The 21,112-nt window shown below is 41.8% G+C and overlaps 1 protein-coding gene across 4 annotated transcripts in view; it reads right to left on the bottom strand.

Annotated features, from left to right (window-relative positions):
* The window catches only part of DYNC1I2 (dynein cytoplasmic 1 intermediate chain 2), a 1,851,236-nt gene that overhangs the window by 120,160 nt on the left and 1,709,964 nt on the right, over positions 1 to 21,112 (bottom strand). The window lies entirely within an intron of this gene.

Genomic DNA, 21,112 nt, shown 5'->3' with positions numbered 1-21,112 from the left:
GGGGAAAAAAATAAAAATTGCATTCCCCTTTTAAAAATGAAAATAAAAAAATTTTTTTAAAAAACAAAAAAAACTTGGTTTTGGGCTCCATAGTAGGTTTTGTTAACTCAACCAACACATTGTGTGCATGCTCTAAACCCCCCCCCCCCCCCCCCCCCCTTTTTTTTTTTTTTTTTTTTTTTTTGGCTATAAAAGGCAAAAATGAATTAGTAAAAAAGGGATAACTTACAACAAATGTTTTATTAAAAGAGGGCACCCTGAAAGCCTATTACAAGAAATTATAGAGGAAATTAGAATAAAAAGGGATGAAGGGCATTTCGCACCAATACTAAAAGAACCAGATTTGGTCATAATAGTACTACCTAATATGCCTGAAGTCGTAGAAGAGGGACTGCTTATTACGAGTAATAATAATAATAAAGAAGTGAAAAACTACGAAGTTAGCTTTATTCCTACCTTCTCACTGTGTGCGGGTGGTATAAGGAGTATTCTGTTTTAAAATTGGTGTCTTTTGATGGCTGATCTAGAATTTAGGAGAAAAGTAGGAGTAGTGCCCAAGATAGTTTATAAGAAAGGACCTAATCTGAAAAATATCCTGGAAAAGGAATACAAGATGACTAGGCAAAATGGGGGTATGCTTAGATGTGAAGCCAGCCCCTACTGTAAATATATAGATATAGGTAAGTCTTACAGAATTCAGGGTATGCAATTTTCCACAAAAGGGAAATTCGACTGTAATACGAAGAGTGTGGTTTATCTAGCTAGATGCCAAATATGACCAGGATTCTATGTCAGAAAGACCGAACATAGAATTAAAGAAAGACTATATGAGCGTATCTACAGCATTAACAAAAGAAAAGGAAAACAATGCATTGGCATGTCATATAAGAGACCACCAGGGCCATCACTTTAAGTTTAGGATTGTAGAACATGTACTGCAAGGAAACAGGGGCGGCCATACACCTTTACAGCTCGAAAAAAGGAGCTGTGGTGGCAATTATTGTTAAATCCATGTAGTTTGCCAGGTTTAAATGATCAATGTTCTATTATGTACTTATCGAGACTAAAAAACTTAACATGGACATAATTCGTACAATATATTTTCTGGTTCATATTGAGACATGCAGAAGCTGGAATATGTTGTTGTATAGTACATTATATTATGAAATTTACTGTAAAAATACTTTTAAAAATATTTTAGAATTTTGGAAGGGACTCAAGTATTTTTTTAATTTACTCTAGTCACGTGTCTTTTAATGGTTTTAAGGGAGGAGTTGGTTTCTGAATGTGTCTGAAGAAGTTCATGTTTAATTGTTTGTGAACAAAAGCGCTCATACATTAAAGGTTTAGTTCTCTTTGGCTACGGCCTTCGCATTTTATTTTCAATTAGTATTTTTGCCTGATCAGCAAAGTTTTTCATCTACAAATCTAAATTCATGTACTGGTTACATTTGCTTTCCCCATGTTGATGCCATTAAAAGTTAAACATGATCTTTAACCTCAGTGACATCAACTCAATGAAAATGTGAAAAGGGTTCAGAGAACTTACTGGACGTGTTCTGACAGGTGTAGAAACATGTCCATTAAAGTCAATGAAGAATCCTTATGTGACGTCACTGAGGGAAATTCTACATTTCTTTGGGCCATGGTTTGACTTAAAAGTCAACAAAGCTTTTTTTCAAAACACGGCCCAAATGAATATGAAATGATCAGTACAAGATGCATCACAGCAGTAAACCCACTGTGTGCCATGATGCACTCAAAGTGACGAAATGATCAGTGCAATATGGATCACAGCAGTAAACTCAAAGTGTGACATGATGCACTCAAAGTGTGACAGTACACTTAACTTCAGCTCTCCCAGTGTGAAAACTGGAACTGAGAAAAAAAAAAGAGTGTCACTGAAACTGCTTTTTGGGTAAAATTCAGTTAGTGGCTAGTAAAATGCAAAGAAGAAACTTGGAAACCTGGAAGAAAACCAGAAAAGGAGAAGAGAAAAGTACAGTTGGGTACACTTACCATAAATGTAGATGTTCGAGTGTATTCACTGTTGCAGTCATCACCTGTGGGTTATCACTGCTGTGGTAGCCTTCAGTCGGCCTAAATACCAGAGTCAATGTTTTTGTGCACCAGCTGCCGTCGCTTGTAGTCTGATGTCAGTTTGTCAGTGCTATAAAGCAAGGCAGCCGACGTCATTACATCAGTTTTTCTTGCCCTAACCCGTCAGAAGCACAAGGGAAGAGAGAGAAATGGTCCTGGGGCTAAAAGCCACCTTGAGAACATTGTGTCCTCCTAGGGGAATATGTTAAATAGGGGATGGAGGGAGGGAAACCAAGACTGCAACAGTGAATACACTCGAACATCTACTTTTATGGTAAGTGTACACAACTGTACTATGTTCTTCGTGTTTCACTGTTGCAGTCATCACCTGTGGGAGGATCCCGAAAGCTGAGGAAAAGGGTGGAAGATAGGTTGAGTCCTAGGTACGGGTCAAAAGGCCCTGCAGAACTGTAGAGGCAAACTCTGCCCTAGACTTAGAAAAGAGAAGTAGGTGGTAATGCTTTGTAAAGGTATAGACAGAGGTCCAGGTGGCCGCTTCCAAGATGGCCCTAGTAAGTACTCCTCTGAGGAAGGCAGTGGAAGTGGAAGCTGCCCTAGTAGAGTGGGTATGGATAAACTTAGGGATGGGTTTCCCATGTAGTCTGTAGCAAAAATGGATACAGTGTGAAATCCATTTGGAAATGGTTTGTTTGCAGATGGGCTTCTGCTCTGTTCCTGTGGCAAAGCTTACAAGATGCTGGTCTGTTTTTCTGAATGGCTTAGTATGGTCCAGATAGAATCGGAGTTGTCTGTGTACGTCTAGTGAGTGTAGAATTCTTCCCCCCTTGTTTTGAAGGTTGGGAAAGAAGGTGGAAAGGTGCACGGCCTGGTTAAGGGTCACATCAGATATCACCTTGGGCATAAAGAAGGGGTTAGTCCTCAGGGAGACTCTGTCTGCATGGAAAATTATGGTGGGCTCGACAGCCATGAGAGCTTGAAGTTCTGAGACCCTTCTGGCTGAGGTGATAGCTAGTAGGAAGGCAGTCTTCCAAGACAGATATTTCAATTCTGTTGAAGTGGAAGGTTCGAAATGAGGTCAGGTTAGTTTCTCTAACACATAATTCAGGTCCCAGGGTGGCATCGGAGGCCTTCTGGGAGGTCTGATAGTAGAAGCCCCTCTGAGGAATTGCTTAATCAAAGGAAGAGAGAAGAGGGGTGGGCCTGAATCATAATGGGCAGAGATGGCTGAGGGATGGATTTTAATAGAGGAGAAAGAGGGGCCACTAATGAGCAACTCTGCTAGGTAATCCAGGATGGAAGGTTGGGAGGTACTGTCCTCTTTAGATTGTTTCCAGGAATAGAATCTTTTCCATTTTCCTGCATATGATTTCCTTGTGCTGGGCTTTCTGGCCTCTGTGATGATGTCCAGGACCTGTTTGCTTAACAGGGCCTCCTTGTTAGCTTTTAGTGTATAAGCCATGCCGAAAATTTGAGAGGCTGTATGTCTGAGTGCAGTACTTTTCCCGTCTCCTGGGTCAAAGGTCTGACATCAGGGGAAGCAGCTTTGGGGGCTATAAGGTCAGACTGCATAATACGGGGTACCAATGCTGCCTGGGCCAATCTGGAGCAATGAGGATGGCCTTTGGTCTCTCCTCTCATATTTTGATCAGAATCTTGGGAATAAGGGGCAGAGTAGGGTATGCATACACAAAGAGGGAGCTCCAGGGGAAGGTCAAGGCATCCACCTTTCATGTTAAGAGGTGATACTCCCTGGTACAGAACTTGTGCAGCTGGTGGATGAGGTGCAAGGCAAAGAGGTCCACTTCTTGGGTCCCCCACTCCTGGGTGGTTTGCAGAAAGATTTCTCTGTGGAGCTGACATTCATAAGGGTCCAGTAAGGTTCTGCTTAGGTGGTCCGCCAGTGTGTTGTTGATCCCTGGTAAGCATTGGGCAATTAGATGTAGCCCCATGGAGGTGGCTGTAAGCCAGAGACTCATGGCTAACCTGCACAGGGGGTACGACTGGGTGCCCCCCTGCTTGCTGATGTACCACATTCTTGATCTCTGTTCTTTTTTCGGTTTTTCTTTGTTTGTCACTTCCCACCCTCTCCTCCCCCCCTTCTTCCCCTCTCCCCCCCTCCCCCTCACCCCCTCCCCCTTCCTCCCCCTATAGTTCTCCTGCGATTTCTTTCTTTTTTCTTGTTTCATTCTTTCTTCCTTTTGTCTTTACCCCTTCTTTCTTCCCTGTTCTTCTTGCACTATCTTACCTGTATGTATGCTGTTCTGCAACCTTAGGTCGACTTTGGTTTATTTAGTATGTATCTTGTGATTGATGGTTTTTAAATGACTCAACTGAGGACATCCGCATTTTCACATTTTTTGTATATTGCACTTGAACTATTGTATACTTATTCATATATGCTTGGTCTCTTATTTCAGTTTGTATGTAATTAGGCTGTTGTCCTAATACACATGGTTTTATGAATATTTATAATATGCAACTAATCAAATTATGTAGAGGTTGCAAGAATTGTATTTAAAATACCATGCGTATTTGCTTACTATTAAGTGTATGTTCTTTCAAGCACAGTTTGAAACAATACTGATGGTTTAAAAATCTGGCTGTCTTTTTAAATGCTGATAAATTTCTCTAATTGCTTGGTTTAATTGTTTAATTAGGGTGGATACCTTATGTATAAAGATTAGGATTTATCTTTTGTATTGCAACCTGAGGAAGTGCACTAGGTTAGTGCGTGAAAGCGCTTGTTCTCTCTCCTAATAAACTGCTCAACTGTTCATAGTGTTTCGTGGTGGTTCCTTGCAAGTCTACAAGATATCTTTGGTGTACCACATTACTGTAGTGTTGTTTGTTTTTGTAAGGAGGACCCCTGGCCTGAGATGGAGTTGGAAGGAAGCCAGAGCCTTTTGCACTGCCATCATTTCTTTCTGGCTGATGTGCAAGTGAAGTTGCTGGGCAAAGGCCTTGGGTACACCTGCCTGCTAGGTGAGCACCCCAAACAATGTCTGAGGCATTGGTGATGATGGTCTGGCTGGAAGGGCGGTGGATGAAGGGAAGACCCTTGTTCGTGGCACAGGCCTCTGCCCACCAGAGAAATTCGGACCTTATACAAGGGATCAGAGGGAGAGGTTGAACTTGAAAGAAATCTTTTACTGTTTGCATAGATTTTGCTTTGTCTTCCATCTTTTTAACTACTACTTCTGCTTTTTCCCTAAACAGGCATTCCTTACCTAGGGGTGCATCAGTAAAGTTTAGACTTGACCTGATCAGGGAGAGGTTGTTCCTTCGGCCATGCACGTCTTCTAATAACAGATCCTGTCACTGCTGCCCTGCTAGAGGCTTCTAGGGCATCATATCCATGTTGTAATGAGTGTTTGGCGACTTGACAAGCAGAGTGTAGTAATTCTGCCAGCTCTTTGGAATTGGCACCGTCAGGTGAGGTAGCAATCTTCTGTTTTAATTGTTCCAAAGTGTGTTGTTGACATTTTAACATATGGAACTGACAATTGAGAGCTCTGATAGCTAAGGTTGCAGAGGTGTATACTTTCTTACCCCATCTGTCCAGAGCTCTGGAGTCTTTGTCAGAAGGAAGAGGATTCTTGACAGAACTAGTCTTAGCTCCTTTGGGACCCTGTGTAATGACCTCAGGGTCTGCAGCAGGATTCCTGTACAGGTATTTGTGAGAATCTGGTACTCTGTAGTACCTGTCAGGTTTAGTTGGAGCAGGAGACAGGGCATCAGTGGCTAAGCTGGATACATGGAAAACATCATCCACCACTTCCAAAATAGGTGGGATGGCCAGGGGTCTGTGCTGGGGCAGGTTCAGAAACTCTGTAAGTCATTTCTTTGACCGTAGGAAGTCTTGAGATTCCCACTGAAAATGTTCCCTGAGGGAGTGAAGGGTTTCCCCAAATGAGAGGTCCTCTGGAGGGGAGGCAGAAGGAATGGATTCCTCTGCATCTGAATCCTCATAGACAGTTAAGGGATGTTGTTCCTCTTCAAAAGCAGAATAATCAGATTCCTCAGACTCTTGGTCTACCATAATTTCTGGAGAAGGATGCATTTTCCTTTTTGGAGTGGGGGCCTGAGTACCTCGGATAAGGGAGATGAGATCCTCCGCCATTTTAAGCATTTGAACTTGGGGTGGGGGAGCAGGAGCAAGATGGTGGATAGAAGCAGATTTCCTAGGAGTGGCCTGGCTTCTAGGCCTGAGAGAATCCGTTGGTCTCTGAGAAGTGGTAGTCGAGTGCAAGACATCATTTTTTTGTCTAGAATCGCTGGTGCGAAAGGCCTCCTCGGAAGCCGGTGCCTGCGTGGCGGCTCTGGACCCAACCGACGCAGAGACAGCCAAAGGATCAGAAGACGAAGTGGATTTCTGCGGCATACTGGACTTCAAAAGGGTCTTGGCATAGGCCTGCATAGAAAGTGAGTCGGGCATCAAGGGCTGCAAAAGTGCCTCAATGAATTCCGGAGAACTGACGACTTGCTTAGCGGTAGTGTCTTCGGAAGGCTTAGCCTTGTGTGGCCTGTCTCTATCTTTATATCTACGTTTTTTTCAGAATGTCAACAGATTGTTGGCTGATGGAAGCTAAATCAGAATTGGAAGATGGGAAAATAATTGTCTACAAAAAAAACTCTATGGCAAATGGTTCTCACATTAAAGAGGACACAGAACCGGCAACGAGGGACATTGTGGTCTGGGCCTAAACAAGTGATGCAGTAAGAATGAAAGTCTCGGTGTGGGATCTGCTTTCCACAGGCGAGACAATTGTTAACTTTTTCGGACATCAGTTAGAGCAAGAAAAAAGGGTCCCCAATGGGGTACTTAGCTTTAGACGTTTTCAGCTGAAATTCAACTTCAGGTAGTGACCGACCGGCGAACTGCTTCTGCTACGGGCTCCATGGCAAGAAAGACTGATGTAATGACGCCGGCTGCCTTGCTTTATAGCACTGATGACCTGACATCAGACTACAGGCGATGGCAGCTGTCGGACAATAACATTAATTCTGGTATTCGGGCCAACCGGGGCATACCATAGCAGGGATAACCCACAGGTAATGACTGCAACAGTGAAACACAAAGAACAGACACTGTTTGGGAAGGATTCTGCAGCTGCTCAGAAAAATGCAGTTCAAGCTTCAGCTTTCATTCAAGCGATAAGCTTCTAGCAATTTTGTGGAAAAAATAAAGCAAACGTACACAGAGGTGATTAAAATAAATGAAATATTGAAGCGATATTCCAACTCAAACAAAAAGACTGGAAAAAGAAGCTTTAGCTGTTCAGATTAACTGATAAAACTGGAAAAATCAGAGGATGAAGTAAAGAAAAGTCTGTCTGAGTATGTGGCTTCTCAAAAAGAGCAGTTTCAAAAAAAAACCCAATAAAGTTGAAAGACAGAGTACTCAGAGAAAACCTGAGAATTTCTGGTGCATCAGAGAAACTGGGAGAAGCAGACTGTATTAATTTATGAAAACACACATAAGCAACTGGACTGGTGTTCTGCGGCAGGATGTGTTAATTGAAAGGGCACATCATGTGCTCTAAACCTGAAAAAAGCAGCCAAAACCTTTATTAGACAAAAATGCAATCATATCAGCAAAAAGAGTTGATTCTGACAAATCTATGGAAGAAGGGCAATGTGATAAAAACTGAAGACAACAGAGGGTTTGTAGAAAATTATTCATTGTACACCAGGCAGAAGAGAATCAAATTTATCCCAAAAATCAGGGAATGTTGAGAGTCAGGTGTGAGATTCAAGCTGCTGTAGCCACCGTCCTGCAGGGGTTTTCCTGAAGGATCTAAATATTTTTTGATGCAGAACAGGCTAAGGAGAAAATAAAAGTTATCCAACAAAAAGTGAGCCAGCAAGAAGAAGGAGACTCTGCTTCTCATTCTTTTGACAGTAAAGTTTATTGAGAAACTTTGCCAGTTAAACCTTTTCCAATGTTTCAAAGGAAAATGCCTGACAGACAGAAGAATTAGGAGTACCTTGGACTTGAACCCAAGTTTGGTGTTGGGAGATGGAGATGAACAGGAAGAAAAAAAGCAACACTGAAATTAGTGAATAAATGGGTGACTATAAAGCATCAATCACATTTGTGAAATATTGCTTTGCAAGAAAAAGTGACTGAAAATGATTGGACTTTTGCTGACTTCATTAAAATTATGGGTGGACTGTAAAGCATATACCCCCCACTTTATGTCATCAATGTTTAGAAGGGCACTAAAAGGGTAAAAAAACAACTAAATAAAATAATTTTGGTTTTTATTAGTATTTACATAAATCATTTCACGACAAAGTGCATGTTATATACAGTAAATATTATTTTAAATGTGTGTGTGTGCGTGTGTCTTTTCAATGACTGTTGTACGTGTTAAAGATATTAAAGTAAACAAGTATTTTTTTAGTTGGATGAAATACATGCTTTACAGTATAACAACAGGAGTAGTACTGGACAAAAGGAAGTTTAATGTTAATATGTTGTGATCTTGAACTGCTAGAGTGGGGTGTAAAGGTGCACTGATTATATGTAGAATTAAAATATTTCATCTGTTTTTGCAATGGTGAATATCTAGATTAATGCCCTTGGCTTAAGCTATAAACAAGTGTTTTGGTAAGCAACTATGTTTGAAAAATAAGACAAAATTAAGAAAGACATGTAAAATGTTACGTTCCTTACATCTGCAAAGATGTTCGCTAGTTTTTTCCCCATTATCAAATCTTTCAATGGGATTCGAGAAGTCAGCAGCTGAAGGCAATTCTACCTTCTGTATTAGGGAAATTTACAAAGATCTATTGTTGACTACTTTTACATGGAGACGTGCTATCTGTAGATGCAAGCAATTAATAGATTTACAGGTAAGAACTAAGCTAGCTGGCCAATTTCACTTTTTGTACTTGATCTGACCTATCCCATTTGGTTAGAGATTGGCCCTACCCTTCCCATGCTCGATAATAATATATTACCCCTAATGATAACAACTGGGATCATTTCAAAGATAATTTAATGGGATCCATTCTGGGTTAAATTTTCTGTTTCTCATCCATATATCCAAGTTGCACTTGAATATGGACAGACATGAACATTGTTTTATGTGGATGAGGAGTCTGTTCCAGAGCAGTGTTATCCTCTGCGAGATGTACCTGTCTCTCCAAACTGTTCTGTTGATGTTGCAAAAGAGGTTTAAATCCCTAGACAGAGTATTTCTTATGCCATTTGACTTGATGATGTACAGTAAATCCATCAATACTGGGTCGGAAGATGACTTGCATGCCAGACACAGGTCACCTCTTAGCAGTTTGCAGAATACCTAGTATAGTGACAGGGATTTGAGTAGGTCCATGTAGGACTTGTTGTTAAGGCCTTGTATCCAGAGGCATCTCTGTTGGTATTCCAGTTGGTCCATGTATCTGGATAGATACATCCCAAAGGGTCACTGTATTCAATGACTGACTTAATCTTGACAGTTCTGAGCATTCTTTGTTGAGGGAAATGCAAAATGTAAGGGTACAACGGCAAGCAGTTTAGTGAAAAATAAAGTTTGAAATTATGGGAAGTGAATTAATACTTCAATGCATTTAATAACTTAGTTTTATTTAATGATAGCCAGTGTCAATGCATTTAATAACTTAGTTTTATTTAATGATAACCAGTGCACCTTTTCCCAGGGTTAACAGTTAACATTTTCTGAAAACATACAAGCTGTTTTTTCACATCTAGGAGAGGAATAGTGAAAAAAAAAGAAGAGACACCAATCAGTTTTAGTGGGAACACAAGTGTAGCATGCACTGTAGCATGGAGAACCCCAACTTTAGATCAGGTAATACCTGTATGTGCAACTGCCATTTAGGGACAATTGTTCCAATATTTTGGGGGGGGGGTAAACTTCATTTTTTGAAGATGTGCATAGTTGTGTGCATTATGTCTAGGTTTACAGGAATGAGGATGTACTGAAACTGTATTTAGTTTTTTGTTTAAGGGTTTTCATTTAAACAAAAAGTCTTGAAAATGTGACATAGCTTCAAATAGAGATGAGAAGAGACAACGGTATGAAAGATCATCTTGCCACACATTAATATGGGCACATAACACAAAAGTTGGACATACACATTCAAAAAGCTGTCATGTATAACAGGTGGGAACAATAGCTTTTTATCATAATAGTTACACTCTCCATATTATCTTGGAAAGTAAATGGCCTTACAAGTACAGACAAAAATGAAAGAGTAATTAATTATATTATGAAATGCAAAGTGTAAATTATCAATGCTGCAGGAGTCACATTTCCAAAGAAATGAGCATGTGAATTTGACAAAAAGGTTTTTAGAATGAAAATTCAGCAGAATATCAAACGAAAAGGGTAGTAATTATACTAACTGCTAGAGGTGTCTAAGTGTGACAGAAGAGAAAAAATAATAATGGTAGATTTGTGGTGGCTACTGGCAATGGTGGAGGATTTTGCTGGCACATATTTATATTCAATCAAAAACTGGTATTATGGAGCTTAAGAAAATTTTGAGAGAAACAATCAGCTTTCAGCAGGGAATATTACTCACAAGTGGGGACTGGTGATTTTCAGTAGTGATAATGTATCAGGGGACCTAGAAAGGAAAATATACCAAACGAGGGAAGATTTCTAAAGAAATGTAATAAAATATTTTGTTTGGAAAATCTGAAATCAGTAGAAGGAACTCGGACAGAATTTACATATTATTCTTAAAGTACAATAACTGGACTAGACTAGACTGAAATTATATTTCACAGGAACAATTGCATTTAATTTAAAGCTTTGACACGCATTCAATAACTATATCACATCATACACCGATAAAAACTAAAACAATAATGCATAGTAAAGAAGTAAAAATAAAACACTGATGCCTTCCTATTTACCTGTTAAAAAGAGATGAATTTAAGAAATGGGTAGTGGAAATTATTTGAGAGTTATTGGGAAAAACAGAAATATCTTCACATAAGGTTCAGCTAGTGAGTAGGATAAAATAAAAAAAAATGGAGTTTAGAAACAGGGTGTAAATAAAATAGGAGGATATAAGGTTAAGAAGGGCTCCCTACTGAAATGTCAGCAATCGAAATGCTGAGTGCCTACAAGCTGGGGGGGGGGGGGGGGTCAAAAACACAAAAGACAAAATTTCGAAAATCACTCTTCCTGAACTTATACATATCAATTCCGAGATTGCCATATAACAGAAAAGGGAATATTCCAATAAATGGCATCTCAGACTTAAGTAATATGTAAGCCTGATCTTTTGGCCGTTCAATCACTGTATTTTGGGACTCACTCTAGCAGGTCCCAATATTTCAAATGGTTACTGTTAAGAAGTCATAGGAATTATTTTGAAGGAATGACAAATGTTAAAGTATTGCGGAATAAGGGGAATTGTACGGAACAAGAACAGGTGCAAGTGCAAATGCAAATTACTAAAAAGAAAATAAGGGAGTATCTGGATAATATGCATGAGCTTAGACAAATTGCCATTAAACAACTATTTTTGATGATAACTCCACAGCATAAAAACTTTTAGCACAACGATTTAGGGAACAGAAAATAGAAAGGGTTGTTGCCAAACTTAAGGGACCTATAACAAAAAAAGATCCTGTAGAGGTATTATAGAAGTTATGAAAATTTGTATAAGGCAGAGAAATGTGGAAATGAAGAAAGAGCACAAACAGAAATATTTATGGAAGACTTAAATATGCTAAGGTTAGCCGTAGATGAGGCTCAACAACTAACAGTTAAGCTAGGAGGGGATGAGATAAAAATGCTGATGTACACTCAATCTTTAGGAAAGTCTCCTGGAGCAGACAGCATTCCTGTGGTAGTCCGGAAATTGCGTGGAAAGACAATGATAAAGATCTGGAAGATTTTGTTAAACAGTATTCTAAAAGGAGGGGAAGCACTAGCATTTTGGAAGAAAGCTCTCGTGGCCATAATACCCAAGGATGGTAAAGACCCATTAGACCCAGCTTTATATAGATCCATTCCAATTTTAAACCATGATTGCAAAGCGTTTATGTCTACATTAGTTAAAAGAATAGCAAAGTTATTGCCAAAACTTACAGATCTAGATTAATGTTGTTTTTGGAGTGGATGCAAACATTTAACAACATTAAAAGCACAATGATGATCCAGACAGAAGCAGAATGCAAGAAAATACCGCTGTTGATGGTGAGTCTTGATGCAGAGAAAGCATTCAACAGAATAAGCTAGGATTTTATGACTAGGGAGGAAGGGAAGAAAGGAATTCAGCAATTTATGTAATGCCGCACTGACTATAATTACAAAGAAAAAAGATATATGACATTTAGTGAATGTAAATGGAAAAATATGAATATAGTTTGTTTTCTTTTCTATTAATGTATGTCTGCCTATGTCTTAAATGACAATTTAATGCAGGTGTTTAAAAGCATGGCAAAAATGAAAAGTTTTAAAAACTTTTGTGTTTGCTTTAACAGACTGAAGAGATGCAAGTTTATCCTAGCCATCAAAGAATGCCTGGAGTCAGGTGTGTGATATTTTTCCTGGAAGAAATAAAAAAAATGATTATCCAACAAAGAGTGATCCAGAAAACAGAAGGGGACTACTTTTATTATTCTGATACAACCCATGGAGAGACTTTGCCAGTGAAACATTTTCTGTTTTTCCACATTAACATTCTTATGAGACAGACAAGAAGCACAGGAGCTGACTAAAAGAATCAAGAGTGCTTTGGACTTGAACCTGAAACTGGTTATGGAGATGATTAGGAAGACCAGCAAAACTGAAATTAGTGAACAGATAGGGGATTATAAAATAGCAATACCACCGAATACAGGAATAGACATGTGAATTATACTGATGCATGAAAAAGTGATTGAGAAAGACTGGAGTTTTGTGAGTTTGTTCACCTTTTGGGTGAGTTGTAAAGCATAACCCCCCCCCACACACACACACACACAAACACACACACACACTGTGTCATTAACATTCAGAAGGACACTGAAGGGACTGAAGAAGCAAATGTAAGTAAAAAATGTTTTGTTCTTATAAAATATTTGTATAAAATGTTATGTATAAATTGCATGTTACATTGCAAAGCAGTTTTGCAGACTGTGCAGCCAAGGGAATTTAATTGTAATATGGGGAGTCCTATTAATGGCTGGTGTATATGTCAAAACAAATATTTTTTGTTATAAGATATACACGCTTTACACTGTAACAACAAGATAAGAATGGCTGGTCATTGCAGGTTAAGGCAAATTAAAGTTAATATAATGTAATCTTGGGCTGCTGGAGTGGGGTAGGGTGTAAAAGTGTATTGATACATGTAGAATTATAGTATTTTCCCATTTCTTGTAAGAGTGGATGTAATATCTGTGATTTAAACTGTAGTCATTTTTAAGTAAAAAGCCTTGAAAAATAAAACAAAATTAGGGCAGACATGGAAAATGGGAGGTTTCTTGCAGAGTTATTAGCTTGTTTTACTTTCACTAACAAATGGTTTTACTTGGAGACAATAAGTTTGCAGCAGAAGTCAGTTGGCCAGAGCAAGTCTGTACACTGTGTTCTGAATATTTACAAATATTCTTTTGTGCATTTGCAAAGTACAGTTTCAGAGGTGTTTACTAGGCTAATGATCACAAGGGCCTTTTTAAGCCTAGCCATGCATCCCAAATCTCTGAAAAGTTCTGCTACCCTTGATAAGTGTAAGCATGGACCTGGAAGATGAACCATTTACAGGTTACCTGTGACCATTAGAGACATAGCAGCCAAACCAGGGATGAATTTCTGGTTTCCCATCCAATTGTCTAAGTTGCACTTGAATTGGGTTAAGGAGAAACTCTGCTTCACATGGATGGGAGCCTGTTCCATAGACTGGGTAGTATCTGGGATACATACTTCTCTCTCCAGCAGGTCCCATTTACATCACAGGCAAGGTGCAAGTCTTTAGAACTGGTAATTCTGGTGCTGTTTGCTTTGTGGATATGCAGGAGGTCCATCAGAGTGGGGTCTGACAATGCCGTGTATGCTAGGCATAGATCTCCCCTCAAAATCATGTAGGAGGCAGAATACGGGGATAGGGCCTTGAGGTGGTCTGCATAGGACATGTCACTTACGCCCTGTATTCTTTTAGTGAGGAACCTCTGTGAACGTTCCAATTGTTGGATATGCCTGGTTAGGTACATACCAAATGGGGCATTGTACTCAATGATAGGTCTGATGAATGTCGAATACAGTGGAACAATGACTTCCTTGGACTTAGATGCCATACCTTTGTTTATAAGTTGCGCAACATAGAATGATTTCCTCACCACTGTAGACACTTGGTGATCAAAGGCTAGATTACTATCTGTGTGTGTCCCCAAGTCCCGGACTACTGGGGTCAACTCTAAGAGGTGTGTTGTCAATATGATAGTTACCAGGGATGGATGACTTCAAAGGATACTACTATGCATTGCTTGGTACTTAGTTTTAGTCCAGGTCTCTGGCACCAGTTGTTTGTCTGTGTCAGCTCCTTCTGTAGAACATTTGTGTCAGTGTGAGATTCAATGACAGCTCCTAATTTGCAATCTGCAAATTTACTCAGCCAGTGGCCACTGACATTGGCCTTGACTTCTGAGAAATGCCAAAAAGAAGCATTCCAAGGACTGAACCCTGAGGGACTCTACTTGTGATTGGCCTCTTTGTAGAAGTGGAGTTCCCAATTCTAACCTCCTGGGTCCTGTCTGTGAGACAGGAGGAAGTTTGAGAAGCAAGGACAGGGTAGGATTTTGGAAGCATCTCCTTAAGGAGAATAAATACCACCTCCATGCTGAATAAAGAATTATGTCTTACCATTACGTTCCATCTGTGTTGCTGATCTTCATCCATTCATCACTGGTGGGTTTTGGTTCCGAGCCCTCGGAACCGAGTCGGCCTTATACCAAGCTCTCACCAGCCAAAAAACTCTCGAGCTAAGTTTTACCCATAATTCCCTTCTCCCTGTTAACCTCAGATCGAGTTTGCCCTAATAAGTAAAGCAGAGGCTGTCTCCATGCACAAACCTTAATCCAGGAAATGGACCCAAATATCCCCCAGGAGCATCTAGGAGGGGAAAGGAGGGTGGGACGTGATAAACTGATGAAGATCAACAACACAGATGGAACATTATGTTAATACATAACTTCTTTATCTGATGCTGTTAATTTTCATTCCATTCATCACCAATGGGACAGAGTCCCCAGCTACCTTATATCCATGGGTGGAGCTATGGAAGAACATTCCTGAGCACCATTGAACCAAAGGACGCTCTTCCCCTGGAGACCAGATCCAACTTGTAATGAGTGATAAAGGTATGGGGGGAAGCCCACGTAGCTGCTGCCCAGATGTCGTCCATTGAAGTTCTGGATGGAATGCCACAGAAGTTGTCATTGATCTGGTGGAGTGAGCTCTAATGTTTGGTGGAACAGACTTTCTTTCTTGGTTATAAATGAAAATGATACAGTCTCTCAGCCATTTGGATAGGGTCACTTTAGAGACTGACTTTCCCATTTTTGAACCAGAAAAAGATATAAATAACTGGTCTGATTTTCTGACTGTTTTTGTTCTAAGTAAAATCTCAATTGTCTGTGGTCATCCAGTAAATGTAAATAATACTCTCCCTTGTTGGAAAAATTAGGAAAAAACACAGGCAAATCAATAGTCTGATTAACAGAGAGCTGAGAGATTACTTTGGACAGGAAGGAAGGGTTGGTCCATAGTGATACTCTGTCCTTATGGAAAATCAAATAAGGACACTTGGTACAAAGGGCTTGGAGCTTGGAAATGCGTCTGGTTGAAGTGATAGCTACCAGAAAAAGAGATTTCTAAGATAGAACTTGATGTCACACATGGCTGCTGGCTCGAAAGGAGGCCATGTCAAAGACTGTAAGACAAGTGTGAGACTCCAGGGTTCTGTGGGCTGCTTAATTAGAGGTCTTGAATGATAGACTCCTTTCACAAAGGTTTTGCTCAAACGATGGGACATTAAAAGAGGAGTCACCAAAACCATTATGAAAATTTGAAATGGCAGCTAAATGAACATGAATAGTGGATGCTGCGGCGCCCTCCACAAAGAAGTTAGACAGGTACTGGAGTACAGCAGAGATCAGTGCAGAAAATGGATCTAGTTTTCTCTGTCTAGACCAAACAGAAAATCTTTTCTATTTGTCAGCACATGTTTCCTGGTGGATGGTTTATGCAAAGCCAGAATAATGTCACGCACTGGAGAGGAAAGATTACAATGCCTGACGATCATCGGAAGTGGAGAAGCCAAGCTGTGAGCTTGAGACTGGACAAGTTCGGGTGGCTCAACCCTTGGGGGTGAGAAATCAGACCTGGAGTTGGATCCAAGGTCCACAGTCTGCAAAGTAGATGGTGCCAGGGCCACAGAAAGGGGAACCATACCTGTTGAGGTCAATATGGTGCTACGAGGACCATTTTGCTTTTCAACCGAAGTGCTTTCTTCAGAAACAGAGGAATCTGAGAAATGGGAGGATAAGCATAAAGCGGTCCCATGGGCCAATAGTGGATAAGCGCACCCCTCTGGGACTCCCCTTGTGGGGGAATAAGGGCAAAATAGTTGCTGCATTTGTGGCTGGACAGGGAGGCAAATAAGTCGCAACAAGGCTGGCCCCAACGGGTGAAGATCTTTGCCGCTAAGTTGGAGTTGACGGACCACTTGTGAGGCAGGAGAATGCATCTGCTCAATTTGTCTGCGATCACGTTGGAGTTCCCAGGGATATGCATTGCTATCTGAAAGCAGTTGGGAGCTATCATCCATTGCCAAACTCCCATGGCCTCTCGACATAGGGGATAGGACTTGGTTCCTCCTTGTTTGTTGATGTACCAAACTACTGGCATGTCCGATTGGATAGCAATTGTTCCCGTAGGAATGGCAGACTGAAATGCTTGCAATGCCAAAAGCACTGCCCTCAGTTCTAGAACATTTATATGCAGATTGGTCCCTAAATCGGACCATGTGCCTTGGACATTCATTCCCTGAAAATGGCCCCCCCAACCCTATCAGGGAAGCGTCTGTGGTCACAATGGTGCTGGGTTGAGGGGGGTGGAATGATCGGCTCCAAAGTTCTGTGTCTGGCTTCATCTTCCAAGAAAGATCTAGTTTGCATCGATTTGTAATCCGAATCTGGAAGGACAACGGGTGTTGATTTGGATACCATTGGGTTAACAGAAGCCAAGAGTCTCATGTGAAGTCTTGCTAGGGTTACTATTGATATAGATGCTGCCATTGACCCTAACAGCTGCAGGACCTGTTGAGCAGGAACCAAGTCACGGTGGAGTATCACTCAGAGCTGGATCCTTAGTATATGAAGACTGTGATCTAGGAGAAAGATTAGGCAAAAGCGGGTATTGAATGTCACCCCTATAAATTCCAAGGTTTGGGTTGGAGTTAGATTGGACTTTTCCCAGTTTATGGAGATTCCCAGGCGATGCGCCAAAGAGAGGGTGTAGTGCAAGGCTGTTACCAGTAGATGCTTGGTGGGAGTAGTGAGGAGCTAATCGTCCAGATATGGAAACACCCGGAATTCTTGTAGTCTCAAGTGAGCTGCCACTGTTGCCATACATTTGGTGAACACTCTGGGGGCTACAGAGAGTCTAAAGGGCATGGCATGGAATTGATAATGATTGGCTCCCAGCCAGAAGCGAAGGATCCTTCTGGAGTGTTTGAACATCTTGATGTGGTAATACGCATCCCAAAGGTCTATTGAGCACATCCAATCGCCTTCCTCCAGAAAGGGGAGAATGGACTGAACCATGACCATCCGGAATTTTGTATGGCTGACGAACTTGTTTAAACAGCTGCTGTCCAAAATTGTTTTCCAGTCCCTTGTCTTTTTTGGCACCAAAAAGAATCAGTCCCTTGTCTTTTTTGGCACCAAAAAGAATCTTGAGTAAAATCCAGATATGATCTGGTGTGGCAGGACTTTCTGTATGACTCTTTTTAAGTACAGCTTTTCTATTTGTAGAGCTGCTTCTTCCCTTAGACTGGGTGGAATGTCTGGGATTTGTTTTGGTGGTTTTGGGTAGGAGTCGAATGGGATTTGGTAACCTCTGGATATTATCCTCTGCACCAAAGAATCAGTAATAACTGATAGCCAGGCATTGGGGTGCAGAGAAAGAAACCCCCCCAACTGCTTCCAGAGGAAAGCATTCGGGTCGCTCTTCAGGAGCGCTGATAGGGCTGTCCAGAGAAAGAATCTCTGGAACCCTGATTACACGGACCCCCTCTGCCTCTGTAGGGGCATCTCCAGAAGAGTTGTCCCCTCTGCCTCTGGGAGTGAACTCGTTATGTGTGTCTTGAAAAGGACCCTGACACTTTTTGTGCCACAATTTCCCACGTCTCTGGTTCCTGGAAAAGAGACGCTGAGGAGTGGAGAAATGTACACCAACTGCAGACAAGGTCTTACTGTCCTGCTCAAACCTGGCTAGCATGTCATTCACTTTAGGGCCAAACAGGGAAGATGCTTCCACTGCAGCGTTAAGGAAGGAAGACTTAAAAGGATCTGCAAAGTCACACAGGCGCATCCAGACATGATGTCTCATAACTACACCTGAACCCGCACTCTAGCTGCCCCTTCGGTTGCATGTGAAATTAACCTCATGGAAGAATTAGAAATTGATTCCAGGGTCACTAGCTGCGAGGCTACCTTGTCATTAACCTCATCAGACACCTGTCCTGATAAAGTACCAGAGAGTTCGGAGATGAGGTCTCTCTGGAGTCTGGTGAAATGTGCCAGGTAGTTGAAGAACCGAATAGCAAAGGTCAATGAAGCAAATACTCGCTTCCCTAGTCTGTCCACCGCTCGGGACTCCCTGTCAGGCAGGTGAAAGTACAGTTGTGTACACTTACCATAAATGCAGATGTTCGAGTGTATTCACTGTTGCAGTCATCACTTTTGGGTTATCCTGCCAGGGGTAGCCCTCAGTCAGCCCGAATATCAGAGGCTTAGTATTTCTGCATTGGTTGCTGTCACTCCAGGACTGACGTCAGGTCATCAGTGGTATAAAATCAGGCAGCAGATGACATTACATCAGTTTTTCTTGTCCTAACTGTCAGGAGCCCACCAAATAGGGAGCTAGGTTATGGTGGAAGAACACCACCAGTAGAAAGTAAATACCAAAAAATCCCTGTAAGGAGATAGGAAGAGAGAGAGAGAGAGACAAGGGGGATGGAGGGAGGGAAACCAGGACTGCAACACTGAACACACTCGAACATCTACATTTATGGTAAGTGTACATAACTGTACTATGTTCTTCATGTTTCACTGTTGCAGTCATCACATCTGGGTTGATTCCCAAAGCTGAAGAAAAGGGTGGAGGCAGGCAAGAAGACTGTGGGCTTGCTAGGATGCCCTACAAGACTGTGGTGGCAAAGCCTGCCCTGGATTTGGAGAAGACAGGCAGGTGGTAATGCTTGGTGACAGTATGAACAGATGCCCATGTTGCAGCCTCCAGGATGTCCCTGGTGGGGACCCCTCTGAGAAATGCTGCAGAGGTGGAGGTTGCTCTGGTGGAATGTGCCCTGACCCCCTTTGGAGGTGGTTTCCCGTGCTGTTTGTAGCAGAAATGGATGCAGTGTGCTATCCATTTGGAGATTGTTTGTTTGGATATGGCCTTGCCCTCTGCCCGTGCTGCAAGTGATCAGTTTTTCTAAAAGATTTAGTCCTGTCCAGATGGAATCTGAGCTGTCTGTGCACATCTAGAGAGTGCAGAATCCCTTCCCCCTTGTTTTGTGGGTTAGTGAAAAAGGTGGTCAAATGTATGGACTGGTTTAGAGCCACAGTGCACACCACTTTAGGCAGTACGGGACAATCAGGATTGCTCTCAGTTTTTCCTCCTTTATTTTGAGCAGTACCTTTGACATGAGTGGTAGAGGGGAAAATGCATAGACCGAGAGGTTTATCCACTGGAAGGATAGAGCATCCGCGTTCCAGGCCTTGCTGTGAGGTTCCCTGGTGCAGAATTTTCTGAGCTGATGATTGAAGTGGGAGGCAAAGAGGTTGACCTTTCGGGTGCCCCATTTCTGGGTTACAAGGGTGAAGGTTCTGTGGTCTAGCTGCCACTCGTGTGGGTCTAGCAGATTTCTGCTTAAGTTGTCTGCCAGAGAGTTTAGAGAGCCTAGCAGGAATTGTGCTAGCAGGTGTAGCTGCATGGCTGAGGCCATGTGCCAAAGGATCATGACGAGCCTGCAGAGAGGATAAGAGTGAGTTCCTCCTTGCTTGTTGCTATACCACATCACTGTGGTGTTGTCTGTCTTGATCAGTAGAGGCCTCGGGGAGAGTAGGAGTCTGAAGGGTGTCAGGGCGTGCTGAACAGCTAACATCTCTTTTTGGTTGATCTGCAGATGTATTTGATTTTGGCTCCGGTGGCCCTGAATGCACCTGCTGTCCAGGTGTGCACCCCAGGCATAGTCTGATGCATATGTGGTGAGGGTCTGGGCGGCGTGGGGTTGTGAGAAGGGAAGACCCTTGTTGTGGTTGCAAGCTGCTGCCCACCAAAGAAAATCTTTCCTTAGACAAGGTATCATTGGTATGAGAGTTTCCAGGTCTTGAGAGTGTTGACACCAAAGGCTTTTTAGGTACCATTGTAGTTTCCTCGTATGCAGTCTGGCATATGGAATGAGTAGGCTACAGGAAGCCATGAACCCTAGAGCTTGCAGGATTTTCCTTGCGGTTACCTGGGTTCTGGTGGCTAGTTGAGAGAAGCAGCCTGTCCAGTAGGCTTGTTTTTCTGGAGGAAGGAATGCCATCCGGGATGCTGTATCCAGGGTTGCTCCCAGGAATACAATTTTTTGTGTGGGTACTAGTTTTGATTTCTTTTCGTTGACAGCATACTCCGGGGAGGTCAGTAGGTTCTATACAAACGTCAGGTGCTATAACAGCTTTTCCTGACTGTCTGCCTGAATCAGGCAATAGTCTAAGTATGGGTAAATTTGAATATTTCTTTGTCTGCAAAAAGCAGGCATTTTGTGAAAACTCTAGGAGTGGTGGATAAGCCAAAGGGAAGCACAG

The sequence above is a fragment of the Protopterus annectens genome, chromosome 6.part1, assembly GCF_019279795.1.
Source record: "Protopterus annectens isolate FY-2018-M chromosome 6.part1, PAN1.0, whole genome shotgun sequence".
Taxonomy (NCBI): Eukaryota; Metazoa; Chordata; order Ceratodontiformes; family Protopteridae; genus Protopterus; species Protopterus annectens.
This window is presented reverse-complemented; position numbering and strand designations above follow the sequence as displayed.